Source organism: Camellia sinensis, chromosome 3 (genome assembly GCF_055761805.1).
Source record: "Camellia sinensis isolate YWXY chromosome 3, ASM5576180v1, whole genome shotgun sequence".
Lineage (NCBI taxonomy): Eukaryota > Viridiplantae > Streptophyta > Magnoliopsida > Ericales > Theaceae > Camellia > Camellia sinensis.
Window position 1 is genome coordinate 94140541 of NC_138963.1, and position 16962 is coordinate 94157502.

Below are 16962 nucleotides of genomic sequence, written 5' to 3' on the forward strand. Positions count from 1 at the left end.
CAATAGCTGAAATTTATGTTCAATAATCTCAGCAAATGGCCTCTAGTTTAGGCTTAGGAAGTGAATGGATAGTGTATATATATTTCAAAAGAGAGAAGAAGAGTGTTTGGCAAGCTATAGGCTCTTAGTAATTTTTTCTAACCTAAAATCAAGAGGGGTGATCAAGTATTTGTAGACAAAATGCTTCTCATGCCGGAAATATCAGTATTGAGCCAGTTGGTGCAAGGCTTGCACATGGGGGGACAACTGGCAGCAAAATATTTGTCTGCTGCTACACATGGCTGGCAGGCCATAGATAGGGACGGTCGGCCAATAAAAATTAGCTTGCCGGCCACCTTTTAGCCAGCACACCTCTAAATGGTCGGGCTAGAGAAAATTAGGTTTTGGTTCAAAGGAGGTGCAAGGTTTTAGGTTCTGAAACTCAAAACCAAATCCTTTTTCTGAAGAAATTGAACGATTGTACAGCGTAACATTTCATCATCGAGTGTTCAACATGAGGCGCCCAAGTCTTAAGGGCGGTCAAAAATAGGGTGTCTACAGTCATGCAAAAAATATTTAATAAGAGAATCAAAAGTAGATCCACACACAATATCATCAACATATATCTGAGCAATAAGAATATGGGACTTTGTACGCTTCACAAATAAGGTTTTTATCCACACTACTTTTTTGAAAATCATTATCAATGAGAAAGGTAGTCAACTTATCATACCAAGCCCAAGGGACTTGTCTCAAACCATAGAACGCCTTGTCTAGCTTGTAGGCATGAGATGGAAAATGAGGGTCCTCGAAACCCTTTGGTTGCTCAACATAGGTTTCATCCTTCAATTAACCATTCAAAAAGGCACTTTTCATATCCATTTGATACAATTTAAAGCCAAAAAAAAAAAAGAGTAATAGTAAGTAAGATACGAATAGATTCGAGACGCGCAATGAGGCAAACATTTCATGACAGTTAATACCCTCAATTTGCATATAGCCTTGAGCAACCAATCTCACTTTATTTCTAACAATCACACCATTCTCATCACATTTATTCTTGAAAATACATTTGGTACCTATCACATTCACATTTCTAGGTCTAGGAACAAGAGTCCAAACTTTGTTACGCTCAAATTGACCTAATTCCTTATGCATTTCATTAACCCAACAATCATCATGCAAGGCCTCTTTTGCATTCTTAGGCTCAATTAAAGAAACATAACAAACATGTAATACCTCCTCTCAAAGTTGCTTTCGGGTTGCTCATCTGATCGGTTGCTTGGGATGATTTAGCTTTACCCTTGTCGATGGCTCCAAGATGGGTAGAGAAAAGGATGTGTTGGCCATGGTTGTATCACCTTGTGCACTCTTTGAATTTGGGTTTTCTATATGAGATGGTGCTTGTTCACTTTCTTGCACTTGGCCTTGAGCTTCTCCTTGGCTTGATGTAACCACATTAGATGTTGAAGCATCAACTTATTCTACCTCAAGAATGGATGCTATAGGAGAATCTGTGTCATCTATAACCACATTGATAGATTCCATAATAGATAAAGTACGAAGATTGCAACCACATTGATAGATTCTATTGCCACAGCTACAACTTGCCCCACATTTGTTGATGATTGGAGACCTTTACTGATTTTCCAAATTTTCCCTTATGATTCACGTGTTAGGCTGCGATAGGTTTGTACAAAATATATAGCCAACATTACCTCTCGCACTAATGTAGCCAACACTGGGTAATATTAGTGGATCAATGCATTTTTGCCCACGTCCTAGGACATGCATGGTAATCAATTATCCTGGAAGTATAACCGTCTCTAAGCAATGTTTAAAATTTCTCGTGTGCTTGATCCTTACCTCCACTATTTGTGCAAGTGAAGGGACTGATAACATCTTTAATGGTAATAAAATTTTTTCCTTTATTGATCAATCATACGAAGAGGATTTGGACAATGATGGTGAGTCTCGAAAGAACTTCCATGCATTTATTAGCCATATTTACCCTCCTCCATTTATACAAGTTATGGAGACTTTTGCAGAATACGTGCCTTTAGACCAAAAACTTGCCCAAATGGATCTTGAAAGCACTTTATCTGCTCCAAAACCTTCTGCGTGGGGTGAAGCTGCCTCATCTTCTACTACAACTACTAGTTGGAATGCTTGGCCAACACCAACCTAACCCTAAACAAGGGAGCTATTTCATCACAGACTTATTGAATTCGACGACCCCACTACGATTCCCCCTTCTTCGCGCAGCTCTATGGTATATCCCTATGTACCACTTGACCTAGTTCGCTGCCTTGAAGACAACCTACTTTCGGCGTGGTATCTCTCCACCTTGCCAACAAAAATAGTGTGGAAGACTCCTCACCCAATTGAAGCATTGGGACTGAGCCCCTTACTCCTGGCCAAGAAGGAAAAACTTTACTCTTCTGACTGGCTAGAGTGTGTGAATGAGCCTCAGTTTCCATCTTCCTTTGGAGGGGACCTAACTACTCATTCTCTTCCTCCTGATCCTAACTGGATTGAGGAATTAAAACTTACCCTCTTTGAAAGCCATCACTTTGCTCTTTATCAAGCTCGAGTTCCTTCAATTGCTTATCAGTAGTATAAAGCCCAAACCCTGCTTGCTGCATTTTCCCACCAATCTTTCGAAGCCCTTCAGGATGACACCCCTCACAAGAACTTTCTATGGCTTGTGACATTATTTCTCAAAGCCACACCCTCAATTCAGTGGCCTAAGCAGAACTTTACGCTTTCCTGGACCAACTCTTCTTGCTGTTTAACTAGTACAAAAATGCCTCAGCCACCAGCGAATCACTGGAGGAAATCTCTACTGTTCGCACCCAAAATCAATACGAAGCAGAAAATCTTTTTGACGAATACGAAGATTTCAAGAAGCATGATTTAGAGTATAGAGAAGATGATATGCATGGGATGGATAAGATGGATGAAGTGGAGAAAGCCTTGAAGTAAATAGAATTTGAAATGAAGGACCAACAACTTTTTCACCAAATAAGGGCTTACCAATTAGACAAACCAAATTTAGACAGGATAGAGGAAAGGTTAGAAAACGAACATGTATTTATTGAATTTTGTTGGACAAAGTTCCATGACCTTGTAACTTTATCCATTTCTTACTTTTACGAGATTGAGAATGTGGCCAAATAGTCTATCCCAATGTAAATATTTACATTAACAAAAATTGGGTTTCTGTGGCCTGATTGCATGGTTTATATTTGTCAATATACATGACTTTGTCCTCCAATTTTTCCACGTAATCAACAAATATCAGCTTCGAAGTAACTTATCCATTTCGAAACCTGGTCAAGTTTTACGAAGCATAGTTTCTCTCAAAAAGTGACAACATTTTTCTTCGAATGGCTCTGCTTAGTAGAAAGCCCAAAAATGTACTTTCATACTTTTGAAATTAAAGACATGGGTTTCTCTTCTACCAATTTGCAAGTCCTTTAATCTTTAAAAAACCTTCATACCAATTCAGCAAATACTGGCCTTACTTCGAAGCCAAGCCAAGTACTCAAAAACACACTTTCTTTCCTTAAAAGATAATAAAATACCCCTTCGAAGGCTATCTTCTTTGGCAGAAAGCCTAGGAATGTACTTTTAAGACCTTCAAATTGTTAAACAGGTCATAACCCCACTCGGGTTAAGGTATAGGCTCAACATTCTAGCAAAATACTAGCTTCAAAGCCAACAACTTATTTTGAAGCCAAGCTAAACATTTCGAAGTATATTTTCTTCCCTTATAAGGTAACAAAATGCTGCTTTGGAGGAAATTTTCTTTATAAGAGGTAAAAAATGTGTTTTTAGGATCTTTAAAATAAAGGCCTTAATCCCACATGGGTCAAAAATTCAAATAACTTGGGCCTATTTGACTCATTAGATTAAATGGGCAATTTGGACAAGAAGGTATAAAGCCCCGATTTCTCACGCTCTTTCCTATTTGCTTGTCTAATCTCCCATTGTTGTTAGCTTCAACTCCTTACCTTTCTTTTCTCATCCTTCTCACCCTCCTTATTTCTTTATTCTGCTTGAAATTCCCAAGGTAGTACGTAAACCATATTGATTGGCATTGGGGAGAATGAGCCAAACTGCACTACTGGCTGTATCTGCTTCCCTTCTGTGTTGGTCTGGCCTGATGCTTGGGATGCATCTTCCATGCTACATTCTGGAACTTCTGAGTTAGTAGGTTTCTTAATAGCAGTCTGTTGTTGATCTGTCTTAAACACGGACACTGCTTGTTCAGCCATGAAAGCTTCGAACATATCTTCTTCAGCTAATACCTATTCTTGGCCTGATTCAGTTTCTTCGTCTGTCTCATTGTCATCATCACTTTCCATTAAGGCCTTTTCGAGGCCTGCCAAACTTGATCTCTCTTTGGTTTTCAGTTCAATATGGACCTTAGCCAATTTCTCTTTGTTGGCACTTTTGTTGGGTCTAGGCTTTGAATTTTCTCATTTTTCCACTTGATCTTTTGATTGCACTGAAAGGATGCCCTCACCAGCTCCTTTAAGATCTCTCTGGTATTGAGTGAAACTTCACTGGATTTTCCTTCTCTGAGATCTAGAGATCACAAAAACCATATCTAGTTCCTTTGTTTTCGAGTTTTTAAGTAGGACCCAATTATTGAGGGCCACTTGAGGAGGTTTGATTATTCTATCTCTACCTACAAAGGCCTTCCCCTGGGTTAATATCATTTTAGGTTTATTTTGCATGACAAACCAATCTGGTACCCCTGGCACCCATGAACCGACTGTGCCAACCGTTGGGCCTACTGCTTTTGTCTTTGAAGGCCAATCATTGGCCTTGGTTCCCTGTTTTGAGCCAAGCTTAGGCTTATTTATAGGCTTGTTGGCCATTCTGTAGTAGTTTGGTGGCTTAGTTTCATACAAAAGTCTCTTGCCGTACGACAGATTCCTGGTATCTGGTGGCCCAACCAAGGATGGTTGTTGGTTAAGACCCTTTGGGTATGCCCTCTTGTTATGGGTACTGACTGGTGTACGATCTCTCTGCACATTTTTGTAGTACTGTTTTTCATCAACTGGAAGCCCCTTCAGCCATTTGTAACTCAACTTACACTTAGGACACATCCACTGCATAACAGTTGCTTCGAGTGAGTCATAATCTAAAAGTTCTTCGTTGGGACCATCCTTTTGGCCTACGAAGTTTTGCCCACGTTCTGGTGAAAGCTGTGCATTATTTTTAAAGGCATTTTGGCCAGCCACATGCATCTGCACGTCGACCTCATCCAATTCCTTCAAGGAAAGGCTCTTCTCCACTTTTTGGGCAAATAAGTTTGGTATGTTAACATTGACTGTTGCTTCTCTGATCTCTAGAAATGGATCAATGTCAATCCCCATTGTTTTCTCGGTTTTGACTGGGAATTTCAGTCTCCTTTTCCGAAACTACTCTTGAATCTTGTCTCGAAAAATAATACAATTTTTAGTTGAGTGAGACTAAGAGTTGTGCCATTTGCAGTACATCTTGCCTTTTATTTCTTCTGAAGTTGTGATATTAACTCCTTTAGGTAATTTTAAGAAGTGTACTATTAACAAATGATCAAATATGTCATCTACTTTTGATATATCGTGAGAGGGGGATTTTCGTAATCTCGGCTTGGACTGCGGTTCTGGCCAGGCTGAATGTGGTCCAAGCGTATTTGGGCCGAGCTGGTTTGGGCCGAGCTGAGGTGAAGCTTGCTCGGCCGAAGTCCAGACTAGAGTTGGCCGAGATGATCCTCTGCCAGCTTGTCTTCTCTTGTTCGCTTTTTTTAACTCGGTGATCATGATCTGCCGCAGACTGGCCTAACTTGTTTGGAGCATAGTCGCACCGGAGTGCTGCTGAGCTCGATTGTGATGGAGCTTGGTGTGTGGCACTATTGAGCTCGATAAGTAGCTCGGTCGAAGGAGGTCGAGATGATCGTCTGCCGATCCAGGTCTTATGGTCGCGCATGTAGCTCGGCGGGAAGGTTTTCCTTGGACCGGCTTAACCTGTCTGGAGCTCGGCCGTACTGGGGTGCTACGGAGCTCAGTTGTGATGGAGCTCAACGAGTGGCATTGGTAGGCTCGATAAGTAGCTCGGTCGAAGGAGGCCGAGATAATCACGTCGGACTGCCCATTCCCGCCGATGTCAATTAGTGGTTTGATTAGGTGATGTTTGGCTAAATTTGTGCTGACAGATGGGAGAGCAGCACCACGTGTCAAGAGACTAATGGGAGCAGATTTGGGCGCTGAAAGTATATAAGCATGTCTGCGCCCCCTCAATGCTGATGGAACATCATTTGGTGAGAACACTTTAGACATAAAACTCTCTCCTCTCTCTGTCTAGATCCCTGAGTGTGTGCTAACTTGACCGTCGAAGGGGTTTTCCGACCACACACCGCCGGGCAGCTCACTGCAATTGTGTTCGCAGGTCGATTGGACAGACAAGGAGCTTGGTAGAAAGGAGTACGGGCTCAATAGAATATTTGCTCCCCGTACAATTGGCGCCGTCTGTGGGAATCTTGATAGACAAAACCTTGTCTTCCAAGCTCATCTGATCACCTTCCATGGCAAATAACAACGAAATACTGTTGTCTGCCATCGATGGTGTTACCCCGGAGTCAGGCAGACGGAGAGACGGACTCCCTGCCGTTCTGAACATGGCGGACTTGGAGACTTCCCCGGTAGGACATTCAAGAGATGCGCGAAATAAGCGCGCTAGAAGTTTTGGTCACTCGTGGAGCCCAGACGGACACCGGCGATGAAGAGAATCGCACGCCAGACGTCTGGAACACAAGCTAAGGGACCAGGGCGCCGTCATCCGAAGAATGGTGGCAGAGATGGAAGCTCTGAAACGGCATGTCACGGGGAAGGGTGTTGTTGGAGTGGGAGACCACAGTGAGCGCATCCAACCACGCCGTTCAGGTAGTCAGAGCCAGCGACACACTTCCTCCCTTTCTATCACCAGAAGTTACAGGGTTGGAGATTCCGACGCGCCTATAGAGTAGTCTAGCGCGCAAGATAGTACCTACCAACCCTCACGTCCAGCGACGACGTCGAGATATTCCTACTCCGCTTGCTCAGAGGACTTGCGGGTTGTCTTGAAGGAGCGGGCTCGCCGGCGAGAAACTCAAAGGGTGCCGGCGCTCCAGCGGCTATCTTATGTGGGTCACGCTAGTGAGGAGGTCATAATGCCGCCACCACGCCCAGCCGTGCCCGTCCCTTTAGACACAGATTTGGCGAGGCTAAACGCCACCCCTTTCTCTCTTGAGATAGAAACCACACCACTCCCCACGGGCTTTCACCAGCCCAAGTTTACGCTCTACGACGGAAAGGCCGATCCATACATACATGTAAGCCACTTTTGGCAGGTCATGGCCGGACATAGGCGTAATGACGCTCTTATGTGCCTTATTTTCCCGTCAAATTTGGGCAAGCTGGGCTTGAATTGGTCTGAGAGGCTTCCGGAGGGAAGCATCGAAAGGTGGCAGCAGTTGGCGGAAGCATTTGTGACTCGTTTCAAGACTAACACCAAACGCCAAAGGAGGTGGACCACCTTCTCAGTGTCAAAATAGAGTCGAGCGACACACTCAAGGCATACAACTCCAGATACTGGGAAACCTTCAACGATATTTTAGATTGCCCGATCAACCTGGCAATCACCCAATATAAGCGCGGTCTCCCAGTCGGACATAGGCTGTGGGACTCACTTACCATGAACCAGCCGACATCCATGGGCCAACTAATGCAGCGCATCAATGAGCACATCCTAGTCGAAGATGATACAGTCGCAGCTACTGTGACGACAAGTCCAGTAGTAGAGAATAAGAGAGTAGTGCGAAAGGTTCACGCAGTCGGACAAGATGATGGCTATGCAAACCACCATGGAAGAGATGTAAAGAGTTCGATTTTTGGAAGATGTCTATAAGAAGGCCGAGGAAAAGGGGCATAAAACTCACAGAATGTAAATGGCCGATCCATTTTCAGAACATCGAACTCTGCCAATCTAAAGTTTTGTTCTTAGTTCTATATTTGTAACCCTTTTTGCCATTGGCACAATGAAACAAGTAGACCATTTTCTTGAGAATTGTTGTATTTTTGCCTCGCCAAGCAGATTTAGTGCGGTCCAAGGGGCAACTAACAATCATTTTGACGGAAAGATCAAAATTCCTTGCAGGGCGGATTTTACTCGGCAAGAGATTTGGTGATGGTTTTGATCAACTTTGGAATTCCTTGCCGGTCAGATTTTGCTCGGCAAGAGGTTTGTTGATGATTTTATCAACTCTGGAATTCCTTGTCGGATGAATTTTACTCGGCAAGAGGTTTGTTGATGGTTTTAATCAACTTTAGAATTCCTTGTCGAGCTGATCTTGCTCTCCAAGAAGCAAGTCGCGGAGCGGACCTAGCTCGCCTTGGAGTTCCTTACCGAGCTGGCCTTGCTCGCCAAGAAGCAAGTCGCGGAGCGAACCTAGCTCATCTTGGAGTTCCTTGCCGAGCAGACCTTGCTCGCTAAGAAGGAAGTCGCGGAGCAGACCTTGCTCGCCTTCTTTGGAGTTCCATGCCGAGCTGATCTTGCTCGCCAAGAAGCAAGTCGTGGAGCGGACCTAGCTTGCCTTGGAGTTCCTTGCCGAGCTGATGTTGTTTGCCAAGAAGTAAGTCGCGGAGCGGACCTTGCTCTTGCTCTTGGAGTTGCTTGTTGAGCTGATCTTGCTCGCCAAGAAGCAAGTCGCGGAGCCGACCTAGCTCGCCTTGGAGTTCCTTGTCGAGCAGACCTTGCTCGCTAAGAAGGCAGTCGCTGAGCGGACCTTGCTCGCCGACCGTGGAGTTCCTGGCCGAGCTAATCTTGCTCGCCAAGAAGCAAGTCGCGGAGTGGACCTAGCTCGCCTTGGAGTTCCTTGCCCAGCAGACCTTGCTAGCCAAGAAGGGAGTCGCCGAGTGGACCTTGCTCGCCGACCGTGGAGTTCCTTGCCGAGTAGATCTTGCTCGCCAAGAAGCAAGTCGCGGAGCGGACCTAGCTCTCCTTGGAGTTCCTTGCCGAGCTAATCTTGCCCACCAAGAAGCAAGTTGCGGAGCGGACCTTGCTCCCGCTCTTGGAGTTCCTTGCCGAGCTGATCTTGCTCCCCAAGAAGCAAGTCGCGGAGTGGACCTTGCTCCCGCTCTTGGAGTTCCTTGCCAAGCTGATCTTGCTCGCCAAGAAGTAATTCACGTAGCGGACCTTGCTCTCGCTTTTGGAGTTGCTTGCCGAGCTGATCTTGCTCGCAAAGAAGCAAGTCGCGGAGCCGACCTAGGTCGCCTTGGAGTTCCTTGCCGAGCAGACCTTGCTCGCCAAGAAGGAAGTCGCGGAGTGGACTTTGCTCGCCTTCTTTAGAGTTCCTTGCCGAGCTAATCTTGCTCGCCAAGAAGCAAGTCGCGGAGCGGACCTAGCTCGCCTTGGAGTTCCTTGCTGAGCTGATCTTGCTCGCCAAGAAGCAAGTCGTGGAGCGGACCTTGCTCCCGCTCTTGGAGTTCCTTACCGAGCTAATCTTGTTCGCCAAGAAGCAAGTCGCGGAGCGGACCTAGCTCCCCTTGGAGTTCCTTGCCGAGCTGATCTTGCTTTCCAAGAAGCAAGTCACGGAGCGGACCTTGCTCCCGCTCTTGGAGTTGCTTGTCGAGCTGATCTTGCTCGCAAAGATGCAAGTCGCGGAGCCGACCTAGCTCGTCTTGGAGTTCCTTGTCGAGCAGACCTTGCTCGCCAAGAAGGAAGCCGCGGAGCGGACTTTGCTCGCCTTCTTTGGAGTTCCTTGCCGAGCTGATCTTACTCGCCAAGAAGCAAGTTGCGGAGCGAACCTAGCTCGCTTTAGAGTTCCTTGCCGAGCTGATCTTGCTCGCCAAGAAACAAGTCGCGGAGCGGATCTTGCTCCCGCTCTTCGAGTTCCTTGCCGAGCTGATCTTGCTCGCCAAGAAGCAAGTCGCGGAGCGGACCTTGCTCCCGCTCTTGGAGTTCCTTGCCGAGCAGATCTTGCTCGCCAAGAAGCAAGTCGCGGAGCAGACCTTGCTCCTGCTCTTGGAGTTACATGCCGAGCTGATCTTGCTTGCAAAGAAGCAAGTCGCGGAGCCGATCTAGCTCGCCTTGGAGTTCCTTGCCGAGCTGACTTTGCTTGCCGAGAAGGGAGTCACGGAGCAGACCTTGCTCCCGTTCTTGGAGTTCCTTGCCGAGCTGATCTTGCTCGCCAAGAAACAAGTCGCGAAGTGGACCTAGCTCGCCTTCGAGTTCCTTGCCGAGCTGACCTTGCTCGCCAAGAAGGGAGTCGCGGAGCGGACCTTGCTCGCCTACGTTAGAGTTCCTTGCCGAGCTGGCCTTGCTCGCCAAGAAGAAAGTCACCGAGCTGACCTTGCTCGCCAACCTTGGAGTTCCGTGCCAAGCTGATCTTGTTCACCAAGAGACAAGTCGCAGAGCGGACCTTGCTCGCCGACCTTGGAGTTCCTTGCCGAGCTGATCTTGCTCGCCAAGAAGAAAGTTGCGGAGCGGACCTTGCTCGCTTTCTTTGGAGTTCTGTGCCGAGCTGATCTTGCTCTCCAAGAAGGAAGTCGCGAAGCGGACCTTGCTTACCTTCTTTGGAGTTCCTTGCCGAGCTGATCTTGCTCGCCAAGAAGCAAGTCGCGGAGCGGACCTTCCTCGCCTTGGATCTCCTAAACCGAGCAAAGTGGATCATCGAGCAAAGTGGATCACCGAGCAAAAAGTATAGCCCGGCCTTGTAATGTAATCCCAGTCACGTTAGTGCAGACGGAATTAAGGGGCAATTGAGAGGAGGATTTTCGTAATCTCAGCTTGGGCCGCGATTCTGGCCGGGCTGAATGTGGTCCAAGCGTATTTGGGCTGAGCTGGGTTGGGCTGAGCTGAGGTGAAGCTTGCTCGGCCGAAGTCCAGACCAGAGTTGGCCGAGATGATCCTCTGCCAGCTTGTCTTCTCTTGTGCGCTCTTTTTAGCTCGGTGATCGGGATCTACCGCAGACCGGCCTAACTTGTCTGGAACACAGTCGCACCGGAGTGCTGCTGAGCTCGGTTGTGATGGAGCTTGGCGAGTGGCACTATTGAGCTCGATAAGTAGCTCGGTCGAAGGAGGCCGAGATGATCGTCTGTCGATCCAGGTCTTATGGTCGCGCATGTAGCTCGGTGGGAAGGTCTCCCTTAGACCGGCTTAACCTGTTTGGAGCTCGGCCGTACTGGGGTGCTACGGAGCTCAGTTATGATGGAGCTCAGCTAGTGGCATTGGTAGGCTCGATAAGTAGCTCGGTCGAAGGAGGCCGAGATAATTACACCGGACTGCCCATTCCCGCTGATGTCAATTAGTGGTTTGATTAGGTGATGTTTGGCTTAATTTGTGCTGACAGATGGGAGAGCAGCACCGCGTGTCAAGAGACTAATGGGAGTAGATTTGGGCGCTGAAAGTATATAAGCGTGTCTACGCCCCCCATGCTGATGGAACATCATTTGGTGAGAGCACTCTAGACGTAAAACTCTCTCCTCTCTCTGTCTAGATCCCTGAGTGTGTGCTAACTTGACCATCAGAGGGGTTTTCCGTCCACACACTGCCGAGCAACTCACCACCGTTGTGTTCACAGGTCGATCGGACAGACAAGGAGCTTGGTAGAAAGCAGTACGGGCTCTGTGAAATATTTGCTCCCCGTACATATCGAAAGAATATTTCCTGTGAAATTTATTTTTTTTTTTAATCGATGGTAGTATCCTTCTGAATTAATGCTTCACAAGTCATAGGTTCTTGTCCAATAATGTCTGTCGTATCAATTTTAAAATTAGGGTCCCTATAATAGGTTCTATAAGATGCATTACTTAAATCTTGTTCTTCCTTAAAGAGAGTCTCATATCTAGTGACTTTATAAGTTAGTTCTATTAGGTCTTGAAACTTTATTGAGTCAAACTTCTTTCGAAGCTTCAACTTTAGCCCATTTTGGGCCAACATCACAAATTCAGGTTCAGGTAATATGACTCTACATTTGTTTTGTGCATTCTTGAATCTGGAAATGAATTGAGCAGTCTTCTCATCAGGCCTTTGGTTCAACCTTGCTAAGTCTGCCATGGATACTTCAGGCTCTATTTGGAAAAACTGGGTATGAAACAATTCTTCTATTTGTTGCCAAGTTTGGATAGAACTAGGTGTAAGGTTCGTGTACCATACAAAGGTCGCCCCAGTTAAAGAGTTTGGAAAAAGCCTTAATTTCATATAATCATTGTTGGTAAATTCACCACATTAGCCTGTAAATCTGGTAATGTGCTCCATAGTTGACTAATTTCCATTCCCATAGAAGAGGGCAAAGTCTGGTATCTTATATCCCTTTGGATATTCATGTAATCTGTCTATCCATTATGGGTAAGGTTTTTTGTAAACAGGGGGTCTGTACCCCCTGGGCTATAGGTCCACAAATCTCTCTAACAATGTCAGCAATTTGGTCCCTAGGTATTACATTTTGCATTGGCTGAGCCATAATCAGAGGAGCAAACACAAGATTTTGAGAAATTCCTTGTGTTTGAGGCCTTCTTGGTCCATGTAGAGGCACATTTGGGGTTGGTTGTCCCTGTTATGCTGGTTGATGTAGAGGGTTTGGCTGTTGCCTTGGGGTAGGCATTTGTACTATAAAAGGTACTGCGAAAGGAATTACGGGAGGGGGAACATATGTTGTTTCTCTTCCAACCCCCCGGGTGTGAGTTCGAACACATGATTAGTGAACACTTGTGTGCCAGGCATAGGTTCAAACATAGGATTTGAAAATACTCACATGCCATTTCCTTGTGTCAACCCAAACCCACCAATGTGTATAGTTTCGTTGGTAGGCAAAGGTGCGTTTTGACTTGCTAGTGGTCTAGGAGGAGCTTCATACCATGATTGAGGCACATGTGATAGTCTCTCATGATTTTGATTATTAGTTTGACCACTAATCTGACCATTAGTTTGTTGATTATTTTGCATAGGCTGTTTTTCTCGAGCAGATCTATGCTGGAGAAAATTCATGTTTTCTTTAGCCTGCCTCATGACAGATGTTTGATAAGAGTTCATTCGATCTAAAAAGGATGTTGCCCATCTTTCCATTGTATACATTAATTGCTATCCCATAGCATCAACTAATCGTCCCCATGGATTCATTGGTTAGGTAGAGAAGACAGTGGAAAGTCCAGTTTTATGGCGCTGTCCAATATTTTGGACATGTGTTGCATGCCCTAGAGGGTTGGACTCTTCGACCACTTGTGTAGGATCACTTGAAATAGGCACATCCATGGGATATGAGACCACATTATCCTCTAGGTTTTGTACCTCTAAATCTCCTTCTACATCTTCTTTGAGGCGTTCATTTTCTCCTTGTCGCCTACGTTTAGCCATTATAAAGGTCCCATTGGGCGTACCAAAAATATATGTTGGCTTTTTTGGATTTTGAAGGTTAGAAATGTAATTCGAGCATGCTAGCAAGGATCAATAAGTCCTTAAAAAGATTACAAAATGCCAATCAATTAGTTAGACGGCTGTTTAAAAGTCCTCTTAGCCTCAATGAAGAGGATTTTTATTGGTGGCTTGATTTTTGGTAGAAAATTAAAAAGACTAATCAAAGTAAAAGAAAGAGAGAAAAACAATGTTAGAAATCAAACTTCATTAAGTAAATAAGAGTTTATAATTATACCTTCACACTTTCACAGCTTCGAAGGGGATTACAACAATAGACTAATCTAGAATTACTCCTAGAAATTTGAAGTGTAGTACAGGAAAGTAAAAAATTGGAATTTAAAGGACTAGCAAATGTAAAGTAAATAACTGGTTTATGGATCTGGTTCTGGGTCCCTGCATTGTCAACACTTTCCTCTATTTAGAAGCTCTGAAGATAATCGTCGAAGTGGTTGATAATCGCCGAAGTAGGTGATAGCTATCGAAGTGATCTCCATTATCACTGAGTATGTGTCATGACCCAAACCCGCCCCTAAAAGTTTGGTCCATGACCAGCCTGCACTTAGGCCTCAAAACAAAATTTCACGAATATTTATTCGAATACGGGGCCTTAAGCGGAAACAAATACCAACATAGATATAATGCCCATTGAGCTTGTGCATACATGAAGATTTAGATTAATTTAAGCATTTAAGTACACTTTCCATATTTACATATATAATCACAGAACTTATACAGATCTCACACACATATACATAAGACTAAATGAAATACATAATTCTCCAATACAAAATTAAAGCCTTGACACAGAGGCGTAACCTGGGTGGCTTGACAGAGAGATGGACCTCAATACAACTCTAGTGTCGATCCCCAATGGCTCACCTACATAAATATATATAAAACAGAGTGAGCAAGGCTCAGTGAATAATAACAATACAAGGAGGTTAGGTGAATGAGCATAGCCTTAGAGAATATAAATGTACATATATCAAACCATATACAAGTCTTATCCATAACCATATTTCATAACGGTTTCAGGCCCACATGTAATACGAAACGGCCTCGGACCCATGTATGATACGAAATGGCCTTAGGCCCAATATAACAACAGCTGTCCAGAGCAACATAGGGAAGATGGAACATCAGCATGTCTCTATCTCCCTGGGCGTTAAAGCCTTTAGTCATGTACAATTCATATCATTATAGGGTAGATGGAATATCGACATGTCTTCATCTCCCTCAGCCTTAGGGCCATGAGTCATAAACAATTCACATCATAACGGCCTCGGGCCCACTTTTATTAATAGGAACAAAATGACCTTAGGTCCATATCAGTGCCATCGTTCAATCATGTCCATTAATTCAATCAAAGCACAATGTCAGTAGTATATGTCATTCACAAACAGCGATATATAAATCATAATCACAGGAAGTAAAACATATCGCTACATTACTATTACTCACAATGATGGCTTATGGTAGCAGTGGGATGATGTCCTCGTCTTGACCTACAAACATAATGCACATAGCATAATATGAGAATATAACCGATCCCTTTCTTTTCTCTCTAATCAATTGGTCATGTTGGTTCTAAACTCATTAGTCCTCAATAGGTTATAATCTGTGTCTAGGAAAATAGGAGGAATCGAAAGGAAAATGGTTTAGAAGAAGAAATGGTATAAAACTAGTAGACATAAAGTGAACAATCTTCACTAATTTGAGAATATCTATTTGTGCACTTAGAATTAGGGTGTGAGACTATCACCATTGGAAACTAGACGTCCGGGGCATGAATTTAAGCTCAAGAATTACTTAAAAAGGAGTCCGGATAAGAGAGATATGCTTAGTTGAAAGTGGGCTGAAACAGGGTGCCCCGCACCTGCGAGAAATAGGGCCGCACGTGCGGGACAAGGTGCTTTTATTTCATAATCCATTTTGGTGCTGGAAATTGACTGCCGCACGTGCGGGAAGCCCCGTCGCACATGCGGCTCTGGGTAAAATCTGCTATCCGAAATTTTTGTTTGCTCTAACACTTGTTTTTTTCACTTTCTAAGCTAGATTTCAGCTCTAATCACTCAAAAACATGTAAAATTACCCCACAACATGATAAACTAACATCATTCAAGTATAATTTTCTTTCAAACAAATCAATCTTTGCCTCAAGTTCAAGATCAATGTTTTATCTTTCATAATCTTGAAAGTTCTCAAAACACAACCCACAAACACACTTGATCATTGCATAAATCTTGTACTATGAACAATCTAGAGTTCATTTCATATGGTATTCATAAGATTGAGCTCCAATCATAAACAAAGTCATAAGACCCAAGTTCTAATTTCTTAAATTTAGCTCAATTAAATACATACATAAAACCCTAACCCAAATGGGTTTCAAATCTTCCAATATCATTATGATTTCATGAAATTAATGCATTAATCATAAGGATTCAAGATAGATTGCCATACCTTAGTTCAGTCTTTGCCTTTCTCTTAGCTCTCTTCAATTTCCTAAGCTTCCATAGTTGATCTTGTTCCTCTCTCTTCAATCTCTTCAATTTATTTTCAAACCCCCATGAATGTTGAGCTCTCTCTCTTGGAGAAGCTTTCTCTCTCTCTCTCTCTCTCTCTCTCTCTCTCTCTCTCTCTCTCTCTCACGGTTTTCTCCTTCTCCCTCTCCCCCTCCCTCAGATATTTTTGGACTCCAAGTGATGATTTCAACTCATATATATATATATATATATATATATATATATATATAAGCTTATCATAATTAGGGAGAACCAAACGCACCCTTACGAATTGTACGAAATCAAATTTTAATTAAACTTTCCAGATGACTCTAAAAATCATACTGATCATAACTATGTAGTCCGTTCTGGTTTCTGAAGCCTCTAGGGCCTTAGATTTGCGGTGCAAATTTAATCACCCAAACATAACTCAACGAATCAGACGAAATAAGTTTCTAATTAATTTTTCCAAATAACTCTAAAAATTCCCATTAGCATATCCATGCATTCAATTTTGATTTCTAAACCCATAAAGGTCGGCAATTTCAGTTTCAAGGTCGTAACTCAATAGATAATTCCTCAATTCAAATAAATATAATTAAATTAAAGCATATTAACCCATAATTAACTAAAGATAATTTCTAATATGCATTTTGGGGTCGTTACAGTATGGCTTTGAACAGTTTGCTTCCACTATTCCACTATAACGGTTGGGATTTCCTCTTGAATTTGAATTTTAATTGTAAGCAACCGTTTGACCACGTCACCTTGGGTATCTTGACTGTTTCCATATCTCGCGGATCCATTGCCACTACTACAAGTTGCCCTGCATTTGTTGATGATTGGAGACCTTTACTGATTCCCCAAATTGCCCCATATCATCCACGTGTCAGGTTGTGATAGGTTTGTACAAAATATATTGCCAACAGAGGTGGAATTTTTTAGTGTCAAATTTTCTTTATAAAAATGTTGAGGGACCCCAACTATTATGAAAATATTGTATGTGTTTCATCTTATAAAATTTTAATATTAGAAA